General features: G+C 39.6%; 1 non-coding gene across 1 annotated transcript; it reads right to left on the reverse strand.

The window, feature by feature from the left end:
* Positions 1–7,681: 7,681 nt before the first annotated feature.
* On the reverse strand, positions 7,682–7,752 carry Trnag-ccc. The gene has a single exon. It is a non-coding gene; the product is annotated as a tRNA-Gly (tRNA).
* Positions 7,753–15,849: the final 8,097 nt, after the last annotated feature.

The raw sequence follows: 15,849 nt of genomic DNA on the forward strand, positions 1-15,849 counted from the left end.
AGCAGCCATATTGGTGATTTGGGTAGGGGGGGGGGACCTTCTCCCCCCCCCCCTCCTCCCTCAGAGATAAAGTGAAAAACAAAATATTAGTCGTGGAAGTCTTGAGGAAATTGGACACAGGTGAATGGATGGGAGTTCCCCGCTGTATATTAGAACGTGAATACACCTTAGATGGTGTTTCCGGCACCTGTATTACCTGGCAGAGATGAGCTGTTTATAGTTACGATCACTGAGGGGTGAGGAGGTGGTGGTGGAGGTGGTGGGGAGGAGGGGAAGAGGTGGTGGTAGAGGTGAGGAAGAGGAGGTGGAGGTGAGGAGGAGGTGGCGGTGGCACAGGTGAGGAGGAGGAGGTGGCGGTGGTACAGGTGAGGAGGTGGCGGTGGTAGAGGTGAGGAGGAGGAGGTACAGGTGAGGACGTAGAAGTGAGTAGGGGATGGAGGTGAAGAGGACGAGCAGGTAGACAAGCTGGAGGTGTGGATCAAGTGAGGAGGAGAGGAAGGTAGAGAAGGTGAAGGAGGTGAGGAAGAGGTGAAGGAGACGAAGGAGGAGGTCAGGAAGAGGAGAAGGAAGAGATCTTTACAACAAAGTAATTTACCTTGGAGAAGTTCTAAGAATAATATTATCATTTACTGTAGAAGGGCAAAAAAAAAAGCAGTGTGGACACTTCATGGTTATTTTCAGGGAAGCGAAGGTAAAAGGGACCCCCACAAACACCCGTAAGGCAAGGCATCAGGCACTCACTCACTACTTGCAACAAACACATTCCCAGAACACCTGTGGCCCTGCAAGCGGAAATATTGCAATGGTGATCAAGTGCAAGTAAGAAAGAGCTTTATTTAGTAGGTGGGATTTTCCTGAAGAAATATTTCAATTGTAAGGATTATGGTGAATTGTAATCTGATGATGTCACTACCATCATCATCATCATTATCATCATCATAGTCATCATCATCATTATCATCATCATAGTCATCATCATCATTATCTTACCATTGAATTAAAACAGACAAATACTCAGGTAACTCTTTAATTCAGATACAAATTCTCTCTCTCTCTCTTTCCCTCTCTCTCTCTCTCTCTCTCTCTCTCTCTCTCTCTCTCCATGGTACGGACTATAAACCAGGGTCCAGTAATGCCCCTGATCGAATATTTTTCAGCCACCGGAAGCGAATCCAAATATTTCTTCCAGATCGATATTTACCTGTAGGGATATTGATCCTTCCTTAAGCGATACAAGGTATCATCTCACCTGTCTAAGCAGTATAATTGGAGAGAAGGTCTTCCTAACAGTAAATAATGTCAGTGTTTCCAAAGTCAATAACAAGTAATGTCAGTGTTACCAAAGTCAATAACAAGTAATGTCAGTGTTTCCAAAGTCAATAACAAGTAATGCCAGTGCCACCAAAGTCAATAATAAATAATGTCAGTGTTACCAAAGTCAATAATAAACAACGTCAGCGTCACCATCTATAGAAAACATGAGTTATCAATATCAAGTAAACTGAGTCAGTTCCGAGTCACCGAATAGTCAGGTAAGAGGACCAGATAGCTTGAGTCAGCTCCGGGAGTCACTAGAGAGTCAGGTAAAACAGCCAGACAGCTCGAGTCAGCTCCAGGAGTCATGTCTAGACGAAATAGCCAGCACGGATAAAATCTGCGGATTTATGATACTGCAAAATCGAAACTGGTGTGTCCATGTGAGGATGCCAGTTAGGGAATTTGGGGGGTCCTTTTATACTCTCTCTCTCTCTCTCTCTCTCTCTCTCTCTCTCTCTCTCTCTCTCTCTCTCTCTCTCTCTCTCTCTCTCTCTACGGTAGATAATGATGTGTGAACTGACAATAATGAATGGCGGCGAAGGTGAAATAATGATGTTGATGAACTTATAATAACTTTTATACCACTACAATTAATAATAATAATCATTCGTAGTATTCTTATTCCTGTCATTGCAAGATATGACAATAACCACACACACACACACACACACACACACACACACACACACACACACACACACACACACTCTAAAATTAACTTAAGACTTCAAAAACAGCTAATTATCTCCTTATTCCCCTTCCTTCCTTCCTTCCTTCCTTCCTTCCTTCCTTCCTTCCTTTCTTCCTTCCTTCCTTCCTTCGTTCCTCCTCCTATTTCTTCCACATTATCTTCTCTCCTTCCACTTTATTTTGTTATGTCCTTGTTCTCCTCCTCCCCCTCATCCATCTCTCTTTAACTCCACCAACAAATCTCTTCCACCACCATCACACTTCATCCTCCTCCAGGAGAATGGAGAGGAAAGGTGAGAGAAAACGGAGAGAGAGAGAGAGAGATAGAGGAGAGGTGATAGAGAAGGGAGAAGAAGAGAGAGAAAGGGGAAGGAGAGAGAGAGAATTCTTTATCCATGCCATTAAATGCAGAGCTTTTCCATTTGGGGTTAACCCTTTGTTAAAGTGCAGAGGGTCTGAACGTATTATGGGGGGGGGGGTATCATTTAAATAGGTCTCTCTCTCTCTCTCTCTCTCTCTCTCTCTCTCTCTCTCTCTCTCTCTCTCTCTCTCTTCATTCTCCGTAAGGTTCCTTCTCTCTATTCTCATTCTCCGTGTGATTCCCCCCTCCTCTCTCTTTCTCTCTCCCCTCCCCTACACTCGCTCATCATGGGGCTGACTCATACTTATCGCCTGTGTAAGATATAGTACATGAAGGGAGGAAGGAGGTTAATAGTTTGTTTTCCCTTCAAATGTCGCCAGTGATCAGCGTTAAAGAAAGATTATAAACATACCACCAGTTAATATTATAGGTCAGCCCTACAAGTTTTTCCAGCGTGTACCATTAAACAGATGACCTTCAGGTATATCTCCAAGGGTCTACCCTATAAATATCGCCAGGGTTAGAAGTTTAAACATATCAACATCAATAAACATTACAGGTCTAACCCTTAAACATCACCACTGTTGATAATTGAAGGTGAGACTTTTAAGAAACCTCTAACATTAAAATATATTTCAAGTATGCCCTATAAATATCGCCAGCACTTACAAGCAGAGCGTAATCGGCTAATCATCTTATACCCTGCCTTTTAATTATGGTGTGATCCGATAACCTAAAAACGTTGAAACACTGGCGATAGTTATAGGTCAGTCCCTTATGGCAAGATCTCAAACGCCCGTAACGTAATTCTTGTTTTCTATTAGTTTCGGTAAAGTCATAGTGTAATCTCAACGCCATATTGGTTAGTATCTGTATCTGAATGGGAAGCTACGACAGTGTTCGTAAGATTTTCAGTATTATTTTGTATCGAATATTTTGTATTTCTGAGGTAGATTATTACTACTATTATTCTTCTTATTATTGATAGTAGTAGTAGTAGTAGTAGTAGTAGTAGTAGTAGTAGTAGTAGTAGTCTAAAATAATAATAATAATAATAATAATAATAATAATAATAATAATAATAATAATAATAATAATAATAATAATTTCATGTTTTAAATAATTGAACTAAAAACTTTCTGAAGCGTCATTCACAAGGTCTTATAAGATACCGGTGCTTCAACTACCAGGGTTATGAAGCACCGTCCACAAGGTCTTATAAGTTACCGGTGCTTCAACTACCAGGGTTATGAAGCACCGTCCACAAGGTCTTATAAGATACCGGTGCTTCAACTACCAGGGTTATGAAGCACCGTTAGGTCTTATAAGAGTCCGGTGCTTCAACTAAGGGTTACCCCACGAATCACTCTACGAGGTTTATTACAATAGCGACGTTATACAGTAAAAACACAGCCCCGTATTTCTGAGCTACTGTCTTGCGTATGAGAGGTTAACATTAGTAATTATATGTTAGCGCAGTGAGGTTGATCCTGTGGTAAACATATTCTCCTCCTCTTCTCCTCCCCTCCTATTCCTTCTCTTCCCCATTTTCTCATTCTCTATTTGTTTTTCTCCGTATTTTTTTCTCACTCTCTTTGTCTTTTTTTATTTTCCTATCTGCGTATTTAATTTCCTTTCTCTTCTTCTTCTCTCTCTCTATCTTTCATAACACATGTTTCCACATTCCTTCTCTCCCTTCTCTTTCAATTCAATAAAATTACCACCCGGTATCACTTAACACACACACACACACACACACACACACACACACACACACACACACACACACACACACACGCACGTCCAGGCAAGACACCACACGTCCAGGGGTAAGATACACCACACGTCCAGGGTGACACACGTCCAGGGTAAGATACACCCACACGTCCAGGAGTAAGATACACCACACGTCCAGGAGTAAGAGATACACCACACGTCCAGGGGTAAGATACATCACATCGTCCAGGGGTAAGACACACCACACGTCCAGGGGCAAGATACACCACACGTCCAGGGGTAAGTGCCACACCACACGGTCCAGGGTGGCAGATACACCACACGTCCAGGGGTAAGATACACCGCCAGACGTCCAGGAGTAAGATACACCACACGCCCAGGGGTAGCGACACACCACACGTCCAGGGGGCAGATACACACCAGCACGTCCAGGGGTAGCGATACACCACACGTCCAGGGGTAAGATACACCACACGTCCAGGGGTAAGATACACCACACGTCCAGGGGTAAGATACACCACACGTCCAGGGGTAAGATACACCACACGTCCAGGAGTAAGATACACCACACGTCCAGGGGTAAGCTACGCCACGGTGATAACGTATGGAGTTAACTCAAACTTTCCGGTCGACAATACTGGCATATCTGTATCAGGAAAACATGTGTTACTTGAATTTTCCTCCTGACAATGTGTGTTAGGGATGTGGTAGGGATGTGGTAGGGATGTGTTAGGGGTGTGTTAGTGGTATGTTAAGGGTATGTTAGTGTGGTGCTAGGGATGTGTTAGGGGTGTGTTAGTGGAGTGTTAAGGGTTTGTTGGTGGTGGTGTGTTAGTGGTAAAAGGGAGGTGTTAGAGGTGTAAGAGGGGGTGTGTTAGTGAGTGTTAAGGGTTTAAGGGTGGTGGTGTTAGGGGGTGTGTTAGAGGTGTGTTAGGGGTGTGTTAGTGGTCTGTTAGGGGTGTGTTGTGTTAGTGGTGTGTTAATATATTGTGTGTGTTAGGGGTGAGTTAGTCATTAGGGGTGTGTTAGGGGTGTGTTAGGGGTGTGTTAGGGATGTGTTAGGGGTGTGTTAGTGGTGTATTAAGAGTGTGTTAGTGGTGTGTTAATAATGTGCTAATAATATGTAAATAATATTAGTGTCATTTACACCAGTGGCATTATCTACCAACTGTCATTAGTGTCATTTCTACTGTCATTATGTAACTGTTAATAATACTGTCATTATCTAACTGTTAATTATACTGTCATTATCTAACTGTCATTTCTACCGTCATTATCTAACTGTTAATTATACTGTCATTATCTAACTGTTAATTATACTGTCATTATCTAACTGTGAATTATACTGCCATTATCTAACTGTTAATTATACTGTCATTATCTGTCATTTCTACTGTCATTATCTAACTGTCATTTCTACTGTCATTATCTAAATGTTAATTATACTGTCATTATCTAACTGTCATTTCTACTGTCATTATCTAACTGTCATTTCTACTGTCATTATCTGTCATTTCTACTGTCATTATCTAACTGTTAATTATACTGTCATTATCTAACTGCTAATTATACTGTCATTATCTAACTGTCATTTCTACTGTCATTACCTACAGTGTCAAATCTAACAGTGTTATTTCTACCTAGTGTCAGTATTGAGTGGGCAGGTGAGTGGGCAAGTTATATAGAACAGATGAGCGAGTGGGCAGGAGTTATATAGGACAGGCAAGTGAGTGGGCAAGTTATATAGAACAGGTGAGTGAGTGGGCAGGAGTTATATAGACCAGGTGAGTGAGTGGGCAGGAGTTATATAGGACAGGCAAGTGAGTGGGCAAGTTATATAGAACAGGTGAGTGAGTGGGCAGGAGTTATATAGAACAGGTGAGTGAGTGGGCAATTAACCTTTTGATTTTGTAGACAGTCATCCCCCTCCTTTTCTTTACCTGGTGTGGGGGGGGGTGGGGGGTTTACACAGTCCCTCCCCTCCCTTCCCCAATGCTTGACTTTTCTTACTTCCAGGGGGTTCTGTCCCTTCCACTTACCCCCTTTTTTTACATTCCGGTAGGGGGTTACAGACAGTCCCCCCTCCCCTCTCTTCTCCCGCCGTGTTCTGTAGCCATTCTCACCTGGCGGATAAACCTCGGTTAATGATACACACTTAATTATTTCCCGGATGAAACTCGACTATCTATCTATTCACGGATTTCCCATGGTATCGACCCACGCCACGACCCCATGCCACGACCCACATCAACCCCACACTACGATCCAGCGCGTGACTCTACACCACATGACCCCACACTTACACCCCACACCACGACCCCATACTACGCCTTCACCACGACCCCATACTACGACCCATGCGATGACCCACATCACGACCCCATACTACGGCCTTCACCACGACCCCATACTACGACACAATGCCACGACCCATGCCACGAACTCCATACGGCGGCCCCAGGTTTACGGCTCACACCATTGACCCCATACGCCATTCCAGCATGACCCACATCACGACCTCCTCCTCCTATACTACGGCCTTCATCACGACCCATACTTACATGACACAATGCTTACGATTCCATGCCATGAACTCCATACTTACGACCTCTAGTACTACGGTTCACACCACGACCATGCAATGAATTCACACCACTGTTTTTTCTTTCCTGGTACGGGTGTCGCTGAGAGGTGGTAGAAGGGAGAGGAGGGGGGAGGGTTAAATAATTAACGGGGTCCACCCAAGTTACCAGAAATCACAGACGGAATTTGATTGGTTAATCCCCTGGTTGGTGGTAAAACACGACTCTCCCCACACACACACAGTACTGACGAAGTTGGGTTATTTTTTGAAATCTGTGAGACTCGTGACGGTAAAAATTGAGGAAAACGTTAGAAATATTGACACACACACACACACACACACACACACGTACATACATACATACCTACATTCATTATTAACGCCTCTTGTACACACACACACGTACATACATACATACCTACATACATTATTAATGCCTCTTGTACACACACACACACACACACACACACACACACACACACACACACTCCAGGATCTCGTAGAATTTAAGAAGATGAATGACATTTCTTTTAACAACTTTCTGAACTGAGAGAATGTGGAGTATGTTTTTTCTTTTCTTTTTTCTTTATATTCTTCTATGCAAAAATTATTATTATTATTATTATTATTATTATTATTATTATTATTATTATTATTATTATACACGATTGAATTAATCTTCTTCCTCTTTCTTAATCTCTTTAACTGGATATAATTATCTCTCCTCTCTCCCTCTCTCTCTCTCTCTCTCTCTCTTTACCTCTTTCTCTGTTTCTTCCTTTCTCTCGTCCGATCTCTCTCTCTTTTACTTTATCTATCTGTCTGTCTGTCTGTCTCTCTCTCCTTCCTTCCTTCCCCGTTTCCATTCTTCCCTCTTCCTTCCTTCCTTAAAACAAACATACAAACAAACACCGACAAACGAGAATCTAAACTATAAACTCACACAACTTGAGCTTCCGGGGTATAATAAACATCAACTAAAACTAACCCTCTGCGCCGCCCGGGAATCGAACCCGGGTCGAAAGAATGGGAATCTTCCATGATACCACTACACCAGCGGCGCTCCTTTCCATCACACAGCATAAAGTAGGAAGGAGAGAAGGGGAGGAGGAGTGACAGGAAGAGGAGGGATGGAGGGATGATAGTATGGGAAGAGGAAGAGGGATGGAAGGATGGAGTGGGAGGAGAAGGAAGAGGAGGAGGAGGAGGAGGAGGAAGTAGGAGAGTGATGGAGGGGGGAAAGAGGAAGATTGGTAGAGTGATGGAAGGAAAGAATAAAGGAGGAGGAAGGAGAAAAAGAATCAAACATGGAAAAGGAATTCAGTAAGAATTTGGGCTTATGAAATGGAACGAGGGAATAAGAGAGGAAGAAAGAGAGGGAGAGGAGAGGCAGGAAGGGGAGGGAAGAGGAGAAGAGGGGGGTTAAGAGGAATATATGTACATGGTAGAGAGGGAGGAAGGGGGGGGATAACAGAAGAGAGTGTAAGTGAAAAAATAAGTGCATGTGCATGAAGGGGAGGTGGGGAGGGGGAGGGAGGAAGGAAGGGAGGTGGAGGTGGGAAGGGAGGGAAGGGGTGGGAAGGAGGGTGTTGTTCTGATTGAGAAAAAGAACAGAATATGAAAGGGGACGGAGGAGGATGACGGCGTGCATGTAGGGAGAGGCTGATGTATTTATAGGAATGAAAAGGAAAGGGATAAGAAGAACAGAATGGGATAGGGGGAAGAGAGGAGGGGATGGAAGGAGGGGGGGTGATGGTGGTAGGGAAATGAGAAGTTAGGGACATAAAGGAGTGATAATAGGAAACAGTAAGGTGTGGGGGGGGGAGACAATGAGAGAGGGAGAAGTAGGGAGAGACAATGAGGAGAGGTAGAGGTAAGGTAGGGGGTGAGGGGGTAGGGGGAGCCATGGGAGAGAGGTAAGTTCATGGCAGCTGATGGTGTTGCATAAGGAAGCTGCTGGTTTTAATGCATCCTAGGGATTTGCATTTGGTTGAATCTAAATGAGTGGCTCTCTCTCTCTCTCTCTCTCTCTCTCTCTCTCTCTCTCTACGTAATTACTTTTCTCTCAACTAAAGCCCATAATTTAATACTCTTCCTGTCAACATAAACAGACTCAAATATATACATACACTTGTATATATAACTAATACATATATAACTAATACATATAACTAATACATATATACAATTAGGTATAATAAATGCAGATAAATACATTACATACCTAAATATATACACACAAACACACACAGTTACATATACACATAAGCACACACACACACATGCATACACACATATATATATACGGTACATGTATTATATTCTCATACATACATACATATACACAAGACATACACAAATCTATACACACAGACTGACACGTGTACACAATTGTCCCCTTCAATAAAATATCACCTTTTTAATTAATTTCTTAACATAACAAAACACAATTAAATTATAATACCAGTTTATTTATTTTTCTTTGTTCTTTAAATTCCTTTTCTCAATTAACAGTAAAAAAAAATAATTTTCTTATTCGCTATGTTATTTTTACAGTGAAAGGAGGTAATTTTTTTCCCGACCCATTCTGTAAATTACCAATAAAAGGGTGATTTCTCTTTTTTAATATATAATAAAAAATAAATAATTATTGCTTTAGATTCAATCACTATATATAGAACACTCATTTATAGACTACTCAATAATATTCATAAAGAACAACAAGAACAAAAACGACAATAACAACAAGAATAAGAACATAAAATAACTCCAATAACAACAACAACAAACACTACAATAACTACAACATAATAAAATCAAACAATAACAAAAACACTAACTACCTTCAACATTTCTCAGTTCATAATAACAAAATATTTCTACTGTTTCGTCATCGTGTTCAACGTTTGTGTACAAATCAAATAAATCTCAATTTCTTTTTTCAACTCCGATTTACATTTACAATAAACATGGTCTCTGTAAATTAGTATAACCGTTTAGTATATAATTATAACTCTCTCTTTAATTTCCAACGAGGGCCATAAGAACAGGGGAGAGACATTAGAGCAAGGGAGGGCCATTAGAAAAAGGGCCATTAAACCAGATGAAGACCCTTAGAACAGGGGAAGACCATTAGAACAGAGGAGGGCCACTAGAACAGATGAGGGCCACTAGAACAGAGGGCCATTATAACAGGGGAGGGCCATTATAACAGGGGAAGACCATTAGAACAGGGGAGGACCATTAGAACAGGGGAGGACCATTAAAACCAGTCACCAACGCGCCTCTTAACACAACAATAACGTCAGAGGGAAAAATAATAATGAATGCAAATTTTCCGTGGTCTCTCTCTCTCTCTCTCTCTCTCTCTCTCTCTTTCTCTCTCTCTCTCTCTCTGTCTTTATTTTTAAACTATTAATATCACGTATCGTATAATATGTCACTGTTCTTGTCTACTAATGAGTGACGGGGGTGGAGTGGATGGGGGTGAGGATGGGGGTGAGTGACGTGTGTGTGTGTGTGTGTGTGTGTGTGTGTGTGTGTGTTGCTTATAAACATTTTGTCACGTGTACCAGCTTTGATTGTTTGGTTTATTATTATTATTATTATTATTATTATTATTATTATTATTGCTCAGTGTGTGTGTGTGTGTGTGTGTGTGTGTGTGTGTGTGTGTGTGTGTGTGTGTGTGTGTGTGTGTGTGTTGTCGGTGAGAACATTTTGTGACGTCACGTGTACCAGCTGATTGTTTGGTTTATTATTATTATTATTATTATTATTATTATTATTATTATTATTGCTCATGTGTGTGTGTGTGTGTGTGTGTGTGTGTGTGTGTGTGTGTGTGTGTGTGTTGCTTATAAACATTTTGTGACGTCACGTGTACCAGCTGATTCAGTTTGGTTTATTGTTATTATTATTATTATTATTATGATTATTATTATGGCTCTGTGTATGTGTGTGTGTGTGTGTGTGTGTGTGTGTGTGTGTGTTTATATACCTTTTCGGTTGTCATTCTGTCGTACCCACCTGTCTGTCTGTCTGTCTGTGACTGTCATGTTGTCTCTTTCTACCTGTGTCTTTCTACTCACATGTTTATATACCTGTCTGTCTGTTTTTGTCATTTTGCATTTATCTGTCTGTCTCTGTCTATCTGCATCTGTCTCGGTAGACTCTACCCATTTGTCTATTAACCTGTTTCTATCTGTCTATCAGTATCTGTCCATCTTGCCATCTATCTATATACCTATCTGTTTGTCATGCTACATCTTTCTGTCTGTCTGTCTATCTTTCCAACTACCAAGTAAACCATCACTGTTTTAGACGGGCGGACAGACAGAAGACCCGATTATTACTTATGCATTTGTCGCAGTGCGGTCGACCCAGTATTACAATATTTGTCCTGTCTTTCGTTTACCCTCTCTGTTTCCCTCCCCTTTCCCTCTTCTTCTTCTTCTTCTCCTCTATCTCTATTCCTTTTTTTTAGTTTTCCTTCTCTCGACCTTTTCTACTTATCATCCTTTTATTCTCATCTGTCTGTCTGTCTCTTCTCTGTATTCTCTTTTTCTCTCTTCCTCTTCTCTCCTTTTCTACTATTCTTCTTCATAGCTTATCTCTCTATCTCTCTTCCTGCATACACCCATTCTCCCCTCTCCTCTCCCCTCTTTATCCTCTGTCTCTCTCTCTCTCTCTCTGTTCTTCCCTCTGATCCATCTACCCCATCCCCTCATTTCCCCTCTTCCTGCCACCCAATCATCTCCCCTTCCTCTATCAACTCCTCTCCCCTCTACCCTCTCCATCCCTACCTATTGTCCTCCCCTACAATTCCCCTCTTTCTTAGTTGTTTGCTCCCCTTTCCTTTCCTTCCTTTCCCTCTTAGTTGGCCCCCTTCGCCTCACCATAACCCCTCACCTCCCCCTCTCCCCCTCCTCCTCTCTCTTTCTTTCCCCTCACCTGCCTCAGTTCACACCTGGTCCACGTGTCAGCTTCACATGAGGTGATCGCTACACACACACACACACCCCCCCCACATCCCCCTCACCTAACACCCCCATCATTCTACTCCCTTCCCCCAACAACCCCCACCTAACACTTCCACTCAACAACCCCACCCAACACCTCCACTCAACAACCCCCACCTAACACTTCCCCTTCCTCTCCATGCCCAGTTAACATTCTAACCCAATCCAGGTCTTACCGAATGACCAGGTGACAATATGTCTAAAATATGGCTCTATGAGTAAAGCGGAAAAGAATGTGAAGGTGGAAAGGGAAGAATGTGTAGGTGGAAAGGGAAAAAAGTGGAGGTGGCAAGAAAGAAACTCGAGGTGGAAAGGGAAAATGTGGAGATGGAAGGGGTAGGAAGTGGAGGTGGAAAGGGAAGAATGTGGAGGTGGCAAAGGATGAATGTGTAGATGGAAGGGGTAGAACGTTGAGGCGGAAAGAGAGAGAGAATGTGTAAACTACAACATGAACATTGAGGGAAGAATGAGAAAGAGAAGAATTTGTGAATGTTAAAGGCCCAGAATGTGCCAGAATGTGAAGGCTCAAGATAGAATGTGGAAGGGTGAGACAGAATTCATGAGAAAAAACACAGATGAATGTTGTCATGCATCAGGAATCATGAGTAAATAGACAGGAACATACACATCATCTGCATGATATAGTATACACAAATCATACTTATACTGTATTATGCATAACCATTCACTTTACTATTATACACTCTCTCAAACCTAACCTAACCTAACCTAACCTAAACCTACCCTAACCTAACCTAAACCTAACCTAAACCTACCCTAACCTAACCTAACCTAACCTAACCTAACCTAACCTAACTAACCTAACCTAATTAGCTTAAGCCAAACCTAACCTAACCTAACCTAACCTAAACCTACCCTAACCTAACCTAAACCTAACCTAAACCTACCCTAACCTAACCTAACCTAACCTAACCTAACCTAACCTAACCAAAAAAAATTATACTAAAATATAATCACACGAATCAGAAGCATAAAATATAAATGACTAAAAACTCAATAAAAAAATAAATAAATTAAATTAAAATAACTAAAGTAACGAAATTTAAATACAAAAATAAAAGGGAAAATAAAATAATCAGCATAAATAAATAATCACAAGACATTTTTAAATAAAAGCAATAAAAACAAAAACACGAAATTAACTTGTAGGAAATAGTCAAAAATAATAATAACAATAATAATAAATAATAAAAGAATAATAACAACAGCAATAATTACACCCAGTAAAAATAACGAAGTAAATAAAGCAACAAATAAAAAATAAATAATCAGTATAAATTACTTTACCTGTGCTGTCGATTGCAACATCCATGACGACACCAATCCTGGGAGGAAAAAACAGATTTGAACTACACAATAAAACACAAACAACATATAATAATAATAATAATAATAATAATAATAATAATAATAATAATAACAATAACAATAACAATAATAATAATAATAATAATAATAATAATAATAATAATAATAATAATAATAATAATAACAATAACAATAATAAGAATAATAACAACAACAACAATAATAATAATAATAATAATAATAATAATAATAATAATAATAATAATAATAATAATAATAATAATAATAATAATAATAATAATAATAATAATAATAATAATAATAATAATAAACCAATAATAATAATAATAACAACAACAACAACAACAACAACAACAACAACAATAATAATAATAATAATAATAATAATAATAATAATAATAATAATAATAATAATAATAATAATAAAACTTTAATAGTATTTACAAACCTTTATTTACATCAGCAAATAAAACATAGAGTAATATAAGTAAGAATTGCTAATTAACTAAAAAAGAATTTTACAAGAACATATTAAATAATAATTAAATGTAAATAATAAAGATTAACATAAACGATAAATAATGAATAAACACAATAAACGCATAATAATGAATAACTCAATAATTTTGAACAGAAACAAGAAACAATGAATAAGGAAAGAAAATATAAAATTGACAAAAATAAATGATAAAATAAAATGATTAATTAAATTCCTACACCTGCAATAATGTTTTAATACATAATAATAATAATAATAATAATAATAATAATAATAATAATAATAATAATAATAATAATAATAATAATAACAACAACAACAATAATAATAATAATAATAAAGTAACGAATATACAACTATATACATATACCTGTACAGTATATATACAGTAATCTGAAATCTGTACTAAACACATACACACAATATACCTTCAATTAAAAAGCACTAAATCTGAACTAAAATGAAATACACAATAAACATTACTATAAAAATCTGAAATCTGAAAAAAACATGAAATCTGAATTAAATCCACACCTACAATACAATCCACACCTACAATACAATACACACCTACAATACAATCCACACCTACAATACAATACACACCTACAATACAATACACACCTGCAATCCAATACACACCTACAATACAATACACACCTACAATACAATACACGCCTACAATACAATCCACACCTACAATACACACCTGCAATACAATCCACACCTACAATACAATCCACACCTACAATACAATACACACCTACAATACAATCCACACCTACAATACAATACACACCTACAATACAATCCACACCTACAATACACACCTACAATACACACCTACAATACACACCTACAATACAATACACACCTACAATAGACATTTTCACCCCAGCTTCACGACACGGGCTGCTGAACGGAACTCCCACTCAATCTCTGGTGCCGTGACTCAGTCCAGTCTTTGTCGCTCTTACAGTAACTTCATGACCTTAAAATCCTGATGTTGACTTCAGTTAATGCTTCCCCCTTTTATTCCTTCTACCTCCTACTACCCCTCTCTGTCTCAGCCCCCTTTTCCCTACCCCTCTCTGTCTCAGCCCCCGTTTCCCTACCCCTCTCTGTCTCAGCCCCCGTTTCCCTACCCCTCTCTGTCTCAGCCCCCTTTTCCCTATCCCTCTCTGTCACTGACCCCCTTTTCCCTACCCCTCTCTGTCTCAGCCCCCTTTTCCCTACCCTCTCTGTCTCAGCCCCTTTTCCCTACCCCTCTCTGTCTCCCAGCCCCCTTTTCCCTGTCCAATCTCTCAGCCCCTTTTCCCTACCCCTCTACTGTCTTAGCTCCCTTTTCCCTACCCCTATCTCAGCCCTCTTCCTTGCCCTTGTTTCACACCCTTCCTTAGCCTTAACCCCCTTCCCCACCTCCATCTCACCCCCTCCCTTACCCCCTGTCTCACCTCCTCCTCCCTTTCCCCCCCAGTCTCATCCCCTTCCATCCTCACTTCCATCCTCACTCTCTCTCCCTAGCGAGGTCACGAGAGGCCATGAGAGGTCACGAAATATACATAAAGGTCAGAGGTCAAACGCTGTTGTTATAAATGGTTGTCCGATTGTATCAAGAGAAGAAGAATAAACTTTCATGAATATTTTTTTTACAAAGATGAATTAATAACTTTATAATAATATGAATAATAAGAAATGCAACTTAATAAAAGTAAAATTATTCATTTTTATTTATATATCTTTATTTTAAACTTCCTCCTCCCCCCCCAAAAAAAAAATATATATTTATTTAATAAAATTTATATCTCAAAATTATGAGAAAAAATACATGCAATTATTTTTATTTTTTATTTTAAGTTTCAGTTTGTGTAAAATAAAAAAAATCGTTTATGTCTTTATCATAATCCTAAGCATAATCATCATTATTATCCATCATCATCATCATCATCATCATCATCATCATCAATCTTTCTTGTTCTCTTCCTTAATATTCATACAATTTATCTTTTTTTTTCGTCTTTTTTTTCTTATTTCATGTGATAAGGAACAATTAATTGGTGGGGTTTTATTTTGGCTGCCAGTACGTCTAGACGGTGGTGGTGTGACCGCTGTATTAAGTGGCCACCAACACGCACCTCCCTGTCTGTCTTACCTGTGATAGTGTAAGTGCTACCTGAGTGTTACTTGTGACAGTGTGTTTCTTAAATATATGTGTTACCTTGAGTATTATTTGGGACAGAGTCTTAAGTAAATGTTACTAGTGATAACGTGTGTTACTTCCGACTCCTCT

Source organism: Homarus americanus, unplaced genomic scaffold (genome assembly GCF_018991925.1).
Source record: "Homarus americanus isolate GMGI-L3 unplaced genomic scaffold, GMGI_Hamer_2.0 scaffold16388, whole genome shotgun sequence".
NCBI classification, from domain to species: Eukaryota; Metazoa; Arthropoda; class Malacostraca; order Decapoda; family Nephropidae; genus Homarus; species Homarus americanus.